Here is an 18,508-nt window from a genome sequence, read left to right on the forward strand (position 1 = left end):
GCATCAGGATTAATCAGGAAATCACTCCTCTAGAAGTTGATGCTTGAACTGATTCCTGAAGGATATGCTTATTCTATAAGGTAAAGATAAAGGTAAAGAAGGTATTTTCCTGCCAATACAAAGGCATGGATTTGGGAAATGTTTTTTAAGTCAATTTGACAGCTCAAGGTATCAAAAGTGGATATTATGTAATAACTGAAACAGTTAATCAGTACTGGTAGTGAAGAGTTTTAAATGTCAAAAATAGTTTATATTTAATCCTTGAGGGAAATAGAAAGCCACTGGACATTACCAATTAGAAGAATGAGTAATACAGTCAAAAATACAATTTAGTTTAAAAAATCATAAAGATCATTCTGGCATTGCTGAGAAAATGAAAAAAGAGGGGTGAGAAACTTGGAGCAGTGGGACCAACAAGAACACCACTGCAAAAATTCAGCTGGAAAAGATACTAAAGACCTGAAGTATGGTGGGAATAAGATAGAGAAAAGGGAGAGAAGTGAGAGTGCTATTGAGGGGAGAAATGACATCCTTTCCTATCTGAGGGGATGCATTTACCACAGGGATTCAATCCTATATGATGGTTGCATTCCATATGTTCTTCCAATATTCTAAAAATATCAACAAAATTTATTTTCCAAGTGCTTCCCACTCTCATCATGTGACCAACCTAGCTTACTTTTTATGACATATTTCTCTGGTGAGAAGCAGTCATGGTGTATGGTAGATAGAGTTGCCCTCTGCCAGGAAGAACTGGGTTTAGCTATGGCTTCAAATAAATACTAGCAGACTCACCATTGACCAATCAACTTAACCTCTTAGGGCTCTTCAAAGCTTTCACTAATTTCTAGTTGGAGAGCAGATACCAATCTGTTTGATTTGGAATCAGGAAGAACTGAGTTCAAATATTGCCTCAGATACTTACTGGTCATATCTACATGTAAACACAGTACAAGCATGCACACATTTGCATTTATGAATGTCCATATTTACACAAAGACAAAGACACATGCACAACCCTCTCCATGGTGAGCCACATTCTGCCATTCAGTCTGCATTTCTCATTCAAAGGCAACTCAGGCGAGAGTGGGATTTTTCGTTTGTTTGTTTTTTTAATTGTGGTAAGTTTATTTATTTTTAATACACATTTGTTTATGAATCATGTTGGAGGAGAAAAATCAGAACAAAAGGGAAAAACCATGGGAGAGAAAAAAAAAACAGAAAAAAAGTGAATATACCATGTGTTGATTTACATTCCATCTCCTTAGATCTTTTTCTGGATGCAAATGGTACCTTTCATAATGTTTTCTAATTTATCTTTGGTCATAAATTCCTTCCTTCTCCAGAGATCTGATAGATAAATTATCCCTTGTTCTCCTAATTTGTTTATAATACCATCCTTTATGGCCAAATCATGTATCAATTTTGACCTTATTTTGGTATTATGTGTGAAATATAAGTTTATGCCGATCTGTTTTTTCCAGCAATTCCTGTCAAATAATGAGTTCTTATTCCAGAAGCTCGAGTTTGGTGATTTATCAAATACTAGATTATTGTTTCACATCTATGTAATCTATTCTATTGATTCACAATCTATTTCTTAGCCAATACCAAATGGTTTTTATTATTTCTGCTTAATAGTATAGTTTTAGGTTTGGTCCTGCTAAGCCACCATCCTTTGTAATTTTTTTTATTAATTCTCTTGATATCCTTGACCTTTTGTTCTTCCAGATGAGTTTTGTTATTATTTTTCCTAGATCTATTAAATAATATTGGCAGTTTGATTGGTATGATACTGAACAAGTAGACCAATTTAGACAGAATTGTCACTTTTATTATATTACCAAAGCCTAGCCATGAACAATTGATATTTTCCCAATTGTTTATTTGTGTCAAAAGTGGTTAATAATTATATTCATATAGTTCTTGTGTTTGTCTTGGTAGGTAGACCCAAAGTATTTGATTTCATCTATAGTAATCTTAAATAGAATTTCTCTTTCTATCTCTTGCTGAAAAAAATACCAACTTTGTTGGTAATATATAGAAGTGATGATGAATTGTGTGGGTTTATTTTATGTCCTTCAATTTTGCTAAAGCTGTGAATTATTTATAATAGATTTTTTTGGATGATTTTCTAGGATTATTTAAGTAGATCATCATATCATCTGCAGAGTGATAGTTTTATTTCTTCATTGCCTATTCTAATTCTTTTGTTCTTTTCTTATTGCTAAAACCAACATTTTTTGTACAATGTTAAATAATACTGGTGAGAACAGGCATGCTTGTTTCATTCCTGCTCTTATTGGGAAGCCCTCCAGCTTCTCTTCATTACAAATAATATTTGCTGTAGGTTTTAGATAGATACTGCTTATTATTTTGAGGAAAGATCCCTTTATCCTTATGATCTCTAATGTTTTTAATAAGAATAGGTGAAAAATAATTGAGATTATTTTATCCTGATGATAAGTTGCTTTGCTAATATTTTATTTAATTTTTTTTGCATCAATATTCATTAGGCAGATTGGTCTGTAATTTTCGTTCTCTGTTTTGGCCCTTCCTGTTTTAGGTATCAGTGCCATATTTGTGTCAGAGAAGGAATTTAGCAGTACTCCTTCTTTACCTATTTTTGCAAATAATATACATAGTACTGTAATTAATTGTTCTTTAAATGTCTGGTAGAATCCATTGTGAATTCATCTGACCCTGAAGAATTTTTCTTAGTGAGTACATTAATGACTTGTTCAATTTCTCTTTCTAAAATGGGACTATTTAATTATTTTAGTTCCTCTTTAGTTAACCTGGGCAAATTATACTTTTGTAAATATTCATCCATTTCAGTTAGATTGTCAGACATGCTACCACAGAGTTGGGCAAAATAGCTGCTAATTATTGCTTTAATTTCTTTTTCATTGATGGTAAGTTTACCCTTTTCATTTTTGATGCTGATGATTTTTTTCTTTCCTTTTTCTGATCAAATTAATCAAAAGTTTATCTATTTTGTTAGTTTTTTTTTTCAATAAAACCAACTCATAGTTTTGTTTCTTGGTTCAATAGTTTTCTTAGTCTCTCTTAATCTCTTTAAGTTTTAAAATTTTTAATTTGGTATTTAATTAGGGATTTTTAAATTCATTCTTTTTTAGCTTTTTTAGTTACATTCATTGATCTCCTTTTTCTTTATTTTATTTATGTAGCTATTTAGAGATAAAAAATTTCCCCTAAGAACAGCTTTGGCTTCATCCTACAGATTTTGGTTCTGGTGAGAGTGTTGAGCACCCATGTCCAGAGTACATTCTGATTGTTTACAAGAGTCTTCCTCACACTGTCCCAGGTTCTAAGGAAGCTGTACTTTCCCTACACTTTTATGGATGAGGAAGCCTGAAAATTCATTTCAAACTCAGCCTCTGGCTTCAGGGGCCCTTAGTCTCCTGAGTGAAAGACATAGAAGCAATCTCATTGGTCTAAGAATTGGAAGGACCTTACACAAGGGCTATTTCATCCTCATCTTGTTATATAACAGTAAACTTAGATCTCAAGAGATGAATTGTTATGCCTAAAATCACAGAGAAGCAGATTGGAAGCTAGATTGTAAACTTCCTAATCACATCCTCCCCCACCACAAATATTCTTTCTTCACCTTTAACATATAATGATTAAGTGGGGAATGACCATCAAGGTACATCCATTCAGGAAATGGAGTTAAGTATGGCACTCCAAGAGGGCCATCTGGCAAGGTCATTGTTGCCTTGGCCCAGCCAGGATTTATTCCTTGAAGAGGGTAGTATCTAATCTAGGTTTGATGGTTATACAATGATTTGACAGAAGCAAGAAGGAAAGGTACTAGTAGTGTAAGAGGAGCTGTTTCACCTGCCCAAACCCAATTAATGTAGTTAACTAGATGTTCTCTGCTGGGATACATCAATTTGCTTTTTCCTCAACACTTATCTTTCTTAACCTTCTACCCCCTTTTGTCTTTATGTTTTCCTCTCTAGGATTTCCACCCATTGCAGTGCTTCTCTTTCTGTCTCCTTTTCAGGATCTTCATCCAGGTCACATTTATTAACCCTAGAGGCTCTTCTTTGGAATTTCTTCATTTCTCCTTCTTTATTTCATCTGATGGTCCCATCATCTCTCATCAGTTCAATTATCTCTGTGCCAGTATTCCTCAAATCTATTTGTCCAGCCTCTGTAGATACCCATCTCCCCACTGTCTATTAGATATATTAAAGTGGATGTCCCACAAATATCTTAAAGTCAATAGATACAAACCTGGACTCTTTCTACACACACACACACATTCACTCACTTACTCACTGATAGCAAAGCCCTACCATTATCCTTTTTTGTCCCTCTCCAGGGTACCACCATACTCCGACTCACCCAGGCTCACCATCTTAGTGCTGAAACTTCCTCTCACTCTTCCTACCATATCTAATCTGTTTCCAAGCCCTATTGATTCTAACTCTCTCATCTGATCTGATGTTGCTCCCTTTAACTTAAAAGATAAAATATAGAATCTTCTGTATGACATCAAAGTCTTTTATATGCTGTCACCCACCCAAAACTAACTCCAACCTTCCAGTCTTCCTACATTCTCCTCTTTTATGCTTTCTTCTCTCTAGGTTCTTAGGACAACACTCTCTCTGGGCTTTCCTCTTCCCTATCTGATGAGTTCCCTCTTCTCCAGGTCATACTTTCTAACCAGAGGTGTCCCCTCCAGGCTCTATCCTGAGCTCTCTCCTCTGCACCTTCTATACTATTTCACTTCAAGGATTTGTTTACTATCTTTATGCTGACAGTTCTGAAATGTACCTTTCCTATCCCAGTACTAGAGGGTTTTGGTCCATAAATAGTCTTTAGGGCATTATAAAAGCATATGAAATTGTCACTCTTAGTAGAAAACTGAATTTAATCTGCCTTCTTCCTTAATCTTGCGTTGAGGGAAAATCAGTATCTATGGTGGAAACACTATTTTTTACCCTTGATGCCCACCTGATTCGCCCAACATTCACTAGTGGTTCAAAGGACCTGGAACATGACCAATGGGCATACCAAGATAGACCCATTTCAGCAGATGGGCTAAACAACACTGAGGATAACGGAAGCATCTCAAAGCCTTAGGTGAGTTAGGAGGTGTCTACCCTACCCAAAATGGAATAAGCAAATGAAAACAGTCTCTTCCAATGGCCATAGAGGAGGCTCAAAGAGGTACCGTGGAACTAGAAAACAGTTTATTTGAAATGGGCTATGATACTGTGCATAGCTGTTGACCCAGAAATATCACTACTAAGCCTGCATCCAAAAGATCCAAAAAAAAAAAAAAAAAAAAAAAAAAAAAAGGGAAAGGGCCTGTGGGTATAAAAGTACTTATTCCATCCCTTTTTGTGTTGGCAATGAATTGGACATTGAGAGAATACCCATCAAATGGGGAATAGACAAGCAAGTTGTGATTTATATTGGGACTGAACATTGTTTTGTTATAAAAAGTGATGAAATAAAAGCATCCTGAGCAGTCCACTCCTTTCATCCATAAAGCAACTCTTAATTCCTCAATGGATGAATTCAGTGGGTGAATGAATCTTTTTTTTTTTTTTTTTTTTTTTTTCTGAGTCTGGGGTTAAGTGACTTGCCCAGGGTCACACAGCTAGGAAGTGTTAAGTGTCTGAGACCAGATTTGAACTCCGGTCCTCCTGAATTCAGAACTGGTGCTTTATCCACTGCGCCACCTAGCTGCCCCTGGGTGAATGAATCTTAATCATCGGATAGTTACTTCAAATATTGAAGGGTGTTCTGGTACAGAATAGAAGGAGTTCCCATCCTAATAGAACCAAGATACTCTACCATAAGTAAAAAGAGCTGTAAATTTAACTGGGAATGCAGCAGATTTTAGGCATGAGGTTGTAGTGAACATTTATAGATCACAAAGGAAGAGACCTTGGGTCAGAAAGGCTTTTTTGGAACAGGGATAGTCATGACCTCTCCATGAATTTCAGATTTCTCCTCTGTCAAATGGAAATAATTACAACCACTGTTTTCATAACAAGGTAATAACAATACTATTAATGAACAGCATTTATTTTTTTAACTCAAAATTTGATTTATTTATTTTTATAATTATTAACTTTTTCCAATTACATGTAAAGATAGTTTTCTGCATTCATTTTTACAAGATTTTGAATTTCAGAATATTGTATCGCCTTCCCTTTCCTTCTATCCCCAAGATGACAAGCAATCTGACCTAGATTTTATATATATATATATATACATATATATATATATATATATGCAATCACATTAAATATATTTGCACTTTAGTCATGTTGTGAAAGAAGAAATAGAATGAAAAGGAAAAATCCCAACCCCCCCCAAAAAGTGAAAATAGTCTGCTCTGATCGGTATTTAGATCATTTTTTCTCTGCTGTCATTAGCATTTTCCACCATGAATCTTTGGGGATTGTCTTGGATCCTTGCATTGTTGAGAAGAGCTCAGTCTATCACGATTGATAATGTTAATAATCAGCATGTATAAAATGCATGTATATCTGTGTAAGTATACATAGAAAGACGCAGAGATAACTTATATAAGACTCATATATAGGCATATGCTTATGTATATGTATATCTGCATATATCTATATCTATATTTATTTGGTTTATAATGCACTTTCAAATATATAAATATATTTCATCTGATATTCCTAACATCCCTATGAAGATGCTGCGTTATTATTTGCATTTTACAGATAGAGAAACTGAGGCTATGAGAAAGTATTAAATAAATTACCCAGGATCCCACATCCACAAATGTCGGAAATAGGTTTTGAACTCAGGTCTTTGTGGATCACAGAACTCTGCTCATAAAACCATCTAGCAATGGTTTTTAAAAGTGCTTTGTAGCATATAGTGTGGGTCAGAGCAGAAAATTGTTGCTGCTCTTGAAGAATTTCATAATTCTTGGAAGCTTTGCTATTTGGCAAATACGTATCTCCTTTTCTCTTTATTTATTAGTAGAACACGGGGTTACCCATTTATGACAGGTGCGTGAAGGGAACACAAGGAGGAGAGGACCGTGATACCGCATGAAGAGAAGCAGGGCTGGAGAGCAGGAAGCAGGTGGTACTGGGCCAATGTTAGGGGACAGAAGGTTTCTGATGGTCAGCTCTGGACATTGGCTGGGTTTGGGTCCAAGTCTTGCCTGATCTCTTTCCCTCAACACTTGCTGGTTAGTTTGATGTTCCTATAGTCCTTTGATCTCAACATTTGCTTTCTGTCTGTCCAGCCTTACTGCTCCGGGCAGATATTTTCTGGCTTATCCTCAACTCCTCAGGCCATTCCAGGCACTGGCCAAAAGCATCCCGATGACAAGGAGGACCAATCCACCCAGGCTGATGCGAAAGAGATTATTCACAAAATAAACCGACTGGGTAGAGTCTGAGGGAGAAGAGGAAATGAAGTTAGTGCTGACATGAGAATATTTCCAGGTTCCTGGATCCTGCCCCCGGACTGCCCTGAACTTTATGGGTTCATAAAGAGCAGGTCATCCCAGATTAAACATTGTATTTGTAGAAAATTACTCAGCTCTTGCAAGTCCTCCTCAGGGCGTCTATTCTCTTGACTTGAGGCTGAGCTGCTCTCTGCTGAAGAAGTTTAGCTCATCAGGGCCCCCTGCTGCCCTTTATTCACATCCACTAAGTTGTGAAGGCTGGAAAGTCTTTAGCTGACTAGGACAGGCTGCTCTGTTCAGAGTTCTTTCCCCAGGAACAATGAGCCACACTTTACTTTGAACAGCCCAGAAAAGACAGGAAACATGTTTTAAGTCTGGCTTATTGGCTTGTTTATTGACTTCAGATACCTGCTGATAATTTAAAATTCAAGACCCCAGTTTATTTTGGTTTAAGAAAAGAAAATTTATGTAACTCCTGTTTAGCCCCTTAGGGAGAACTTGTGACTCTAGGGACTCTCATCTCCACCCCTCCTCCACCTTCCCAAATAACAACTTCTGCCAGACTGGGGCAATCTAGATAACAAAGCCCAATTCACTCCCAAAACCTAGTCTGATTAGCATGCCAATGCAAGGGAGCAAAAACCAAAGGTAGAAGAAGAAAGGCAACAATGTGCTCTCCTTTCAAGGGACCAGCAAAAAAGTCTGGAGTGGTAGAGCTTTTTCTCACCCAAAACAAAGTCTTGCAGTCTCCCAATATCTGCCTGCTTATTAACCTGATGTGTGAGGGGATAGAACTGAATTTGGCCAGGAGCTGAAGTCAGGCTCCCCTTATTTGTACATCCAAGTTCCCTCTCCCTTTTAAAAATAATCTGAGCATTTGGCCCAAAGAGTCATCAGCTGCCAGTGATGTGATCTGGGATGTGGAGTTCTGTACCAAACGATGGCAGGCCCCAAAAGTTGCCTGTGACTCCCTAACTTAATGAACTCCAGTGTCTTCCTGTGGCCTTTGAAAACCAAATATAAAGTCCTCTGGTAAGCTTCTAAAGCCCTTAACAATATGACCACGAGGGAATCTTTCTACCCTCCTTGGCCGTTGATTGTTCCACTGCCTCCCTCTGAGAGCCTTTCAAGCTGGCCCTCCCTCTCTAGTCCTTCCAGGTGACATTCTTCCTTCTACTCTGCTGCTTTTTCCCTGGATGATTCCTTTGGTAGGAATTCCCTCTTCTTACATTACTCTATGAGGCCTGAGAATTGCTGCTGTAATATGAAAGTTTAAAAAATAATTTTATGTCATCTGACAAAGAGGCCACTGGCAGGAGGGGCTCCCCGGAAATCCTCTGAGAAGCCGATATTATAAAGAGGTCAGAGGAAAGCACAGCCATTTGCCACATTGGCCACTGGTAGGCAGGAGATAGTTTGGGGAAACAAGACCAAGAATTAGAAGCATGACTTTTTGCAAGCTTTCTCTGCACCAATAGCTTGAAATGACATCTGCATTGACCCAGGGCCTGGAGCGTATCCCTGACCAGCTGGGCTACTTGGTGCTAAGTGAAGCAGCCATGCTGGCTCCTTTAAGCAACTTGGTGGAACCAAAATTTTCCAGGGATTCAGCCAACTTCAGTCCTGCTCAAGGGATCTGGGGCAGCTAGTGGATAGTGGATAGAGCACCAGCCCTGAAGTCAGGAAGATCTGAATCCAAATCTGGCCTCAGGGACTTAATACTTCCTAGCTGTGTGACCCTGGACAAGTCACTTAACCCCAAATGCCTCAACAAAAAAACAAAAAAACCTCAAGGGAGCTTCTGCCTCCTCAGAATACCACCACGCTTTCCTTTCTAAATATTTGTCAATTGCATTAAGGATGAGAACTTTGAGAATTTTGACATTAGTTAAAATCAAACTTCTCACTAATTTTAGAAATTAGAAAACTTTCTCTTTTGAAAATCAGGAGATTTCTCTTGTCCATTTTCTACAATTATTTTGTGATCACTGACAGTACTTCCATCATGTCAGCCAGTTCTTTTTTTTTTAAATTTACTTCTTTTCTTTCTTTTTTTCCCTTTTCTTTATTTTTATTAAAGTTTTTCATTTACAAAGCATATGCATGGGTAATTTTTCCAACATTGACCCTTGCATAACCTTTTATATCAATTTTTCCCCTCCTTCCCCCCACTCCTTCCCCTAGCTGGCAATACATGTTACATATACACATGTCTATGCAACATTACATACATTACATGCACCATAAATATATTGGATCTAACATGTATATGTATACATATTTGTACAGTTATCTGTATGAAAGCTTAAATCTGTGCTAAGATTTTTGGGACACTGAAAATACAATGAAGTTTAATCCCAGGTAATCTGGGAAGGGGGTCCCTTACCGTTTGGTTTCATGCAGAAATAGTACTTGAGTTGGCTCTTAAATGGAAGTAGGGACTCTGTGAGGGAGAGGGCAAGAGGGAGGGCAATCCAGGCCTGGGGGAGGGCAGTCCAAAGAGCTGGAGGTAGGAGATAGGATGTTATGGAGAAGGATTTGCCTCCGTGACAGAGCACAGGCCAGGAGAAGCTGGAGCAGTCAGCTGGGGCCAGGCCAGGGAGGCTTTAACAACTAGACGGGAGTGTCTAGTTTTACATCACAGAGAGCAGGGGGAGTTGGGGGAGTAAGATGGACACAGCAGTACTGGAGAAACACTGATTGGGCAGCAAGGATTAGGGGAGAGTCAGGAAGCCAGTTAGGAGAGTGTTGAAATAATGGAGGGGAGAGATGCTGAGGGTCAGAGGTGAGGTTCTGAGATAGAGATTTGAGGGTAGATGCAGCAGGATTTGGGGACTGAACGGAATGAGGGAAAGAGAGGAGGCCAAGAGGAGGCAGAGCTTAGGAACCCAGGAGCCTGGAAGAATGACGGAGCCTTCCACAGAAGGAATGAAATCTAGAAGAGAGGAGGGAAGGGTTAGCAAAAAAGATGCTGAGCTTCGTTCTGTTCTTTCTGAGTGTAAGATACTTCTGGAACACTCCATCTGAAATGGCTAATAGCTAACTGGTGATGGGGGACTCAGGGTCTCTCTGTCTCTGTGTGTGTCTGTCTCCATCTCTGTCTCATCAGACTAAATGGAAGGTATCAGCATAAAGTCAAAGTGGAGGTAGAGAGATAGAGAGACAGACAGAGACAGAGGCAGAAATAGAGACAGAAGGACTGGGAGATGGAGATGAGGAGTTAGAGCATTCCCGGTGTGGGAGAAGTCCGAAAAGGTGCCTGGAATGAAGAGATGGGGAGCCAGGGAACAGCCCAGATGACTCGAAAGGAGGAGCTAGAGGGAGAGAATTCAGAACTCAAAACTTTTTTTAAACAATAAAGAATAAATAATTTTTGCAATAAAAAATAAAATCACTTATCATTAAAAAAAAAAGAACTAATTTTAAAAAAAGAACTTAGTTGCCTCTTGGGAAACCTCCTGAAAAAGAAGTCCTTTCCAGCTTTTAGAGATTTAAATTTGAGAACCTTGGTTTGGAATTGTTACTATGTGCTTATGTAATTATTTATAATACCTCCCATATTGATGGATTGATGTATACCTGTTTTAAGAGTGAGCCCCTTCAGAAACCCGCTAATCGGATTTGATTTCCCATTTTCTTTGGTGTTTTCATCTCCCTTCCTGAGACATCAGGGAGGGTGTGGTCACCTCTTTTTATGGTGTTTTCACTCCTTTTTTGAGCAGTCAGGGAAGGCGTGATTACCTTCTTTTTTGGGGTTCTCACCTCCTTGAGAAGCCAAGGAGGTCATGACCACCTAAGTTCTAAAATCAAAAGAAAGCAGAGATAGTAGGATTCTTGCAGGGTGCTAAGTCACTGGAACTGATAGAGGTAATAGTTATCTAATTTAGCATGGTACTTAACAGTTCTCTAGTTCATTAATGCACTTAGTACTTAGTAGAGTTCTACAAGATTCACACCTTTAAGAAAGCATATATAAGCTAGGAGTGTGAACCAGGATTGAGTCTGGCTCATTCAGAAGCAGAGAGGACAAGCCCACTAACTAAGCTCTGAGAGCTTCAGTTGAGGAGATTCACAAACCAGAGAAGGGAGTTTAAGCTCTCGGAACCAAGACTGCAGAAGGCCTCTAAGAAAACTAGCTGAGCCCCAAGTGAAGGAGATAAGACTTTGAAGGAGACAATAAAGGACTTTAACTGCTGGCTGCATTCGGGGTGATTATTACTCTGAACTGAAATGAAAGCTGCCTCCAGAAGTCCCAAAGAAATCTGCTCCCAGAGAACATTATATTTTAGAGAAGAACATTATAGGTGTGGGTTCCCCTTCACCCGGCAGAAAGATAAGTGATTTTTTTTTTTACTGGACTCCTGGACCCATGAAAGCAGGAGATAAAGCAGATTTTTAGATTTAGAGTTAGAAAGAAACTTAGAACTCTTTTAGTTCAAACACTTCATTTTTTTGAGGAAATTGAGGTCAGGAGGTTAAACCACTGGACCAAAGCCATATAGTGGCAGAGTCCAGTTTTGAAATGAGGTCCACGGACTCCAAATCCTGGAATTGTCTCCATCGCATTCCCATCTGGACCTGGGGTAGTTTGAAGGTTCCCAGGGTCTTCAAGTTCCTCTTCTTTTCCTGTTCTTTGAAATAGGATTTACATATTCAAAAAAAGCAACATTTCCACGATTCCAGAATTAATTGTCCAAAATCATGGGTGGGTGTTGGGAGGTCATAAAAGTCCCAAGTTTCTGGCTGAGATATGCAGGAAAAACCTATTAAATCTAATAAACATTTATGAATCAATTGATTAAATTCCTATTATTTTTGTATATATTATTTTATAAATTGTTCTCTTAGATTGGTTTACTCTGCTTTGGATGAGTACAGAAAACATCGTCACAGAAACTTGATGAAAATATTTTTCCAGTTTATTTTCCAGTTTACTTTTAATTTTAGCTGCTATGAGCCATTTCTCATTTTGAAGGTATATAAAGAATTCATTAAAATTGGTAAGAACCAGAACAATTCCTCAGCTGGTAAATGAATGGCTTCCCTACTATCCAGGTTTGAAATAGAATTGTGAACATGCAATTTTCAAGGGAAAAATCCATTTTATCAACATTTACATTAAACTCTGCTCTGAATCACTTATTATTTTTCATTATTATTTATTTCATTTCTTTCAACTAGTAAAAATGCCTTCTCTTCTCTTTCTACCCTATTCCCTCCCCTAAATGAGAAAGAAATAAAAACAAAACTTATTATAAATACATATATTCAAACATAAGATCTGAGGGACTTGAGAAAATAGGAAAGAGGACAATATGTAGATTGAATTGGTTCATCAAGTGGCCAAGATGAGATAGACAATAGTCTTGGGAAAGAATTGAGGAGCCAAGTGATTAGGAGTCACAGCGTGAGGAACAAAACAAGTTTTAGGGTTGGAAGACAGATGGAAGATTATGATTAGAGTGAGTAATTTTAGAACTCATAAATGTGAATGTGGAAGACTTGTGGGTGAAGACAACAAGGTCAAGAGTTTGACCATCTTTGTCAGTTGGGACAACTACATAAAGTACTGAGTTATTCAAGCCTCCTCAACTCTTCCATAACCTCCCTTCACTATACACACACACACACACACACACACACAAAGGACAAAAAGTTTTATATTAAATAATAGGTGGGTGAAAAAATACTGATGCTGATTTTTTTCCTTGTAAGCTTTATTTACACAGGTTGGAGGAAAATAGATGTATTTTAACTCTGGTCAAAGACTTACCAGCATTTTCATATGAAATCTTACTTAGCTGGCCATTCATAGCACATCTATCAAAAGGAGAGGCAGAAGCTAGAGGAAAGCAGAGCATGTATGTATTATCAGTACTGAGAAGATCCAAGACTCAGGGAAATCATTTTCTGGAAAACAAAATAATAATACAAAAGCAAAACTCAAACAAGAGTTGATTCATACAGAAAAGACACATAGGAAAAATAAAACTATGGTTAGGAGGACATGACTACCCTTTATGTAATCATTGTTTAAAGAGAAAAATTTGGCTTTTCAGGATGATTCCCAATCCAAAAATATGATCTGTACCACAGTAAACACCTTTCTCTAAAAATCTTTGTCATCTCTGGTTGGGAGGAATTGCTCAGCCCTTTTGTACCATGATAAGTCATGAGGTCTCTGGGATTTTCTCTGGCCATCTGCCAGGATTGAATGCTCTCCCTCTTCATTTCCACATCCTGACTTCCCTGCCTTCCTTCAGGTCTTAGCTAAACACCCATTTTCTGCAAGAAGTCTTTTCCAATCTTTATTAATTCTCATGCTTTCTTTCTATTAATCATTTACTATTTATCTTGTATTAATCTTTTTGTGGATTTTTATTGTTCTGTATCTTCCCCACATTTAGATTGGGAGTTCCTTGTGGACAGGAACCATCTTTTGCTTCTTTTTGTATCCCCAGCACTTAGCACAGTGGCTCACACAGAGGAGGCCTTTAACTAATATTTCTTGATGATGGATTACAAAGAAATTGCAATGATAGCAAAGTAAAACTAAAATTTAAAACTTTTCATAAATGATTTTTGTATGTTAAAATCTTTGGAGTTGAAGAGGGATAAAAGGCAGAATGTCTCTGCCTTCAAGGAGTTTGAGTTGTATTGGGGAGATGGAATGCATACAGAGAAAAGTAATTACGAAGAATAAATGCATAATAATTTCAAGAAGGATAAGGACAATAGAAAAGATCTTGTATAAGAACATGGAAAGTGAGCTGTATGGGGACTCTGCGAGGAAAATAGGAAGAGGAAGAGAGTTCCACAAATGGAGGATTCCCTGTGAAAAGGGGAAGGAGAATGTAACTTATGGGAAACAGCTAGTAGTAAACAATCAGCAAGCATTTATTAAGCACATATTGTATGCCAGCTTCTGTATTAAGCACTAGGGACACAAGGAAAGGCAAACACAAAGAAACAACAGCCTCAAACAGTCTATATTCTCTGGGGGTTCTGACTCCAACGGGTCACTTTCAGTTGAATGGGGGGGGGATTGACAATAGCAGAGACCAAGTGTGTACCATGTCAGTGCTGGGGCCTTTGATACCAGGGATGAAAACATTGCTACCAATAAGGCTAATGAGGAAACAAAATTCTGACTGAGCCCTTTAAAATCCTGAGAGATGATAAGCTTCCTGCAAGTGCAGCTTCTTGTTGCCTTCAACTTTTAAGATCATCTCTATCTCTTCTCCCTAGAGTACTTAGGCTCATCTTTCCTTTGCCTACTTTAGTCATATTCTGTGGGAATTGTGTGGAAATTGAGAGTATTGTGGGAACTGAGAGAACCACACTGACTCCATCTTGTAATCCAATTCTGGAGCTAGCTTAGTTCTCTTTCTATTCAAGTTTGTGGCTTGTCCCAGGGTCTGCCTTATGAGAAAACTTTATTTAATTATAGGAATTGTGAGAAAACTTAAAGCATCATTTGGATCTGCAGTGAATTCCCTGCGTTGCTGGGAAGCTGACCCATCTCTACTTGTTGCTTAGAGATCATTAACTAAGAACCTAGGTTAAACTTGATCAGAACTTTGTCATATTCAAGACAGAGAAAAAGAGGTTTCCTCTCCCCCCTTACAATTATCTATCCTTAAGCCACCCATATGCCTTATCTGGAAATTGGTTCTATACTGGCCAGTCAGTTATTATTTCCTTGTTTCTTTAATTATTTACATACACTAGAGGGGAGTGGGATAACTACTTTCCTGAATTCAGGGAATTACATTAATTCACCCTCCCTCTCTCAATTTGGCAAATCCCTAATCTTTCATTCAATTAGAAATTAGATTACTTACTGTTGTATCCTGGTTTATGCCTTATTATTTTGTTTTAAGGCATAACAATCTACTTCTCCTTTTATATGGGGTCTAATGCCACCCTGAGATCTGGCTCTGATTTCTTATGCACTTGGAATATTTGCTTAATAAACTGTTTCAGAACCTCAAACCTTTGTTTCCTCATTTATTTTACTTTATCTCCCATCACACATAGCAATGACAGAATCCATGACAAAATAATAGAAAGAAAGGGTCTATTCTAAATAAATATAAAATGCATAAATTATTTGGGGATCAATTTATTTTGGCACAGTTAAGCCCTATACAGGGCATTCCAGAGTATTGGAATTGGAATCTTAATGTGTTCTAGTAGCCATTGCATATACTGTCTATTTAAAAATTTTTTTTGAAGATTTTCCTTCACAAGATACATCCTCAATGTAGATTATTATAAGATCACTACTCCGTGATGCTGTGTTTCTGAATCTAAGTCTAAATGAATTTTCATCTACAGCAAAAATAGTTCCAAAATATTATGAAACTATATACACAAAATCTTCTAAAATATATATTTATATATGAACTTATACACATGTACATATGTACACATATAGCTATATATAATAATTATATAATTTTATATTGCATATAATAATTATATACAAGCATTTTAAAGATTTAAAAATAAAGGCTTACAGAAGGGTTATTCACTGATCAGGGTTGGAATGTTCCAATATAATGAAGTTATAATTTTATATGAATAGATAATATTTAAGTAATATATTACATAAATAATAAATGTATATTATATAGTTGAAATGAAACATCAAATTATAATTTATCAATTTACTACTGTATCAATTAAGATGTCTAGTAAATACATTTGAAATCCTACAAAAATTTGTTTAATACATTTGGTTTCCACACAAAAGACTTATAATCTTATGGAATATAATGTTAAAATACTAAGAAAGAAAGAAGAATAGCAGCTTCCTACCTGATATTATCTTAACAAGCATTATCTAAAAAAATATATATATTTATAGGGGTTAAAAATTGGAAAAATAGCTGCTCAACAAAACAAGTTCAATTAGAGAGAATTCAAACCACTAGACCCCTAAAATCCAATCATAATAAATCTAAAGATGCACAAATTGCCTGGAACATTATAGTTGCTTAATACTCATTCCCTCCCTATGCCACAAAACATGGTACCTTGAAGACAGTATGTGCTTATTAAATGTTTTTTTTTTTTGAATTTGAATTAGACAAAACAATACATCAATCCTCCCTGTGCAAAATTTCTCTTTACAGCCACCTCTTTTCCATTCTGATGGGTGTCAGTTTTGTTTGGGACTCACCTCAGCAGGGTACAAGTGTGTCTGCCTGAGAATCCCTTTGATTGTGTCCTATGGAGATACTGCCAAACCTTCCTCACTGCTTCTAGTCCTGCTCCTTGTCCTAATGCTAAAGAGGAATGATCTTTCTCCAGTTTTACAAAGGTCTTGCATAGATTTTTTTGTTGCAAGCACCAACTCACTGAAGTCAATATGGCAGTTTTATTATATACAGGAATCAAGGTGTTTTTATCCAGCACAGATAGTAATACTATGACTAGGATTTAAAGCAGGTGCTCTGCCTCTAAATCCTGGTCTTTCTTTATTAGCCCCTATAACACTAAAGGAGATGTGAAAAGATCCTAGGAGAGTGTTTCTCCTTCCCCTTTTGGCCCAGCACCATTTCCTCTCATTCACTATTAGCCAGCCTCACCTTTCCCACTTCTTTCTCTACATCCCTCCCTACTGTTAATGCGTGGGGATGGAATATGGAAGAATAAAGGAAAGAATTTATGACGGATGGATGTGGATGCCTCTTTGGGCATTAGAGAAGGTTGAAGAGAAGGCTTTCTGGGAGAGGTCTTCCCTGTTTCACCTGTTTTAGAGGGTAAACAGTTGGAGCTGGTTTTAGGGGTGGAGAAAAAGCCCCTGCCACCACATCTTGGATCCAATGTAACAATTTCTGGCATTCCAGAAAAAATAGATGTCAGGTGTCTTTAACAAGAGGGCGATAAGATGTGGCGTGGTATGGTGAGTGCCATTCTAGGACTTGGCTCACTGAAGTGTCTCTTTGACAGGGCTGTGTCTGAGCCAGAGGATCAGAGCACAGGAGGGTGAGTCCTATCCCCCAAATACTTCTTCTCCTGTATTAATATAGACAGTCTCTTCTGAGGAAGTCATCATCCCAGAAAATTGAGGATTGAAGGGGTATCTTACTGAGCTGGCAGAGATCAATCCTAGGGGAACATGGAGATAAAAGCTGCTAACGCCAGAATAATGAGAGGAGGGGGACATGCCTAAGCTCACAGGCTGTAGCTCTCTTCCAAAGATGCTCTTCCTGTGCAGTACCCTTCCTGGGCACAAATGGGACCATCTGGTGCCAAGGCTTGACAATATGGGGTTAGATATTAGACATGATAAATATTTGCAGGCTGGAAAATGAGTTTCTTTTCTTTCTTTTTTTTTGCTCATTCATTTATTGTTTTATTGTTATTATTATAGCTTTTTATTGACAAAACGTATGCATGGGTAATTTTTCAACATTGACTCTTGCAAAAACTGTTCCAACTTTCCCCTTCCTTCCCTCCACCCCCTGCCCTAGATGGCAGGCAGTCCCATATATGGTAAACATGTTTAAGTCTATGTTAAATACAATACATGTGTACATCTTCATGCAGTTATCTTGTTTCACAAGAAAAATCGGATTTAAAAAGAAGGTAAAAATAACCTGGGAAGAAAAATAAAAATGCAAGCAAACAACAACAGAAAGAGTGCAAATCCATACTCATTTCCCAGTGTTCTTTCCATGGTTATATTTCATTGAGCACAATGAGGACTGAGGTCTGGAAGGAGTGTCTTGAGAGAAGAGAGGATCCTGTTGGACAGGGACAGCTCTGGCTCTTGGAGAGAGAAAGTCCTTATTGGTGTCAGGTTAATGAAACCTATGGATCCTTTCTCAGAATAAAGTTTTGAAATGCATAAAATGTAATACAAAGGACTGAGAAGGAAAAACCAAATGTATTGTGATACAATTACCAAAATATTAATTCATCCTCCCCAAGTTCAAGGACCCTAGTTAAGGAACCCCCGTGCTAGGGTCTTAGCAGGACCATAAAGCTATGGTGAGGAGGCACCTTGGCTAATCATAAGCATTCATTTAGTGATTACCATGTTCGGGGCACTGG

The sequence above is a fragment of the Sminthopsis crassicaudata genome, chromosome 3 (assembly GCF_048593235.1).
Source record: "Sminthopsis crassicaudata isolate SCR6 chromosome 3, ASM4859323v1, whole genome shotgun sequence".
In the NCBI taxonomy this organism is placed as follows: Eukaryota; Metazoa; Chordata; class Mammalia; order Dasyuromorphia; family Dasyuridae; genus Sminthopsis; species Sminthopsis crassicaudata.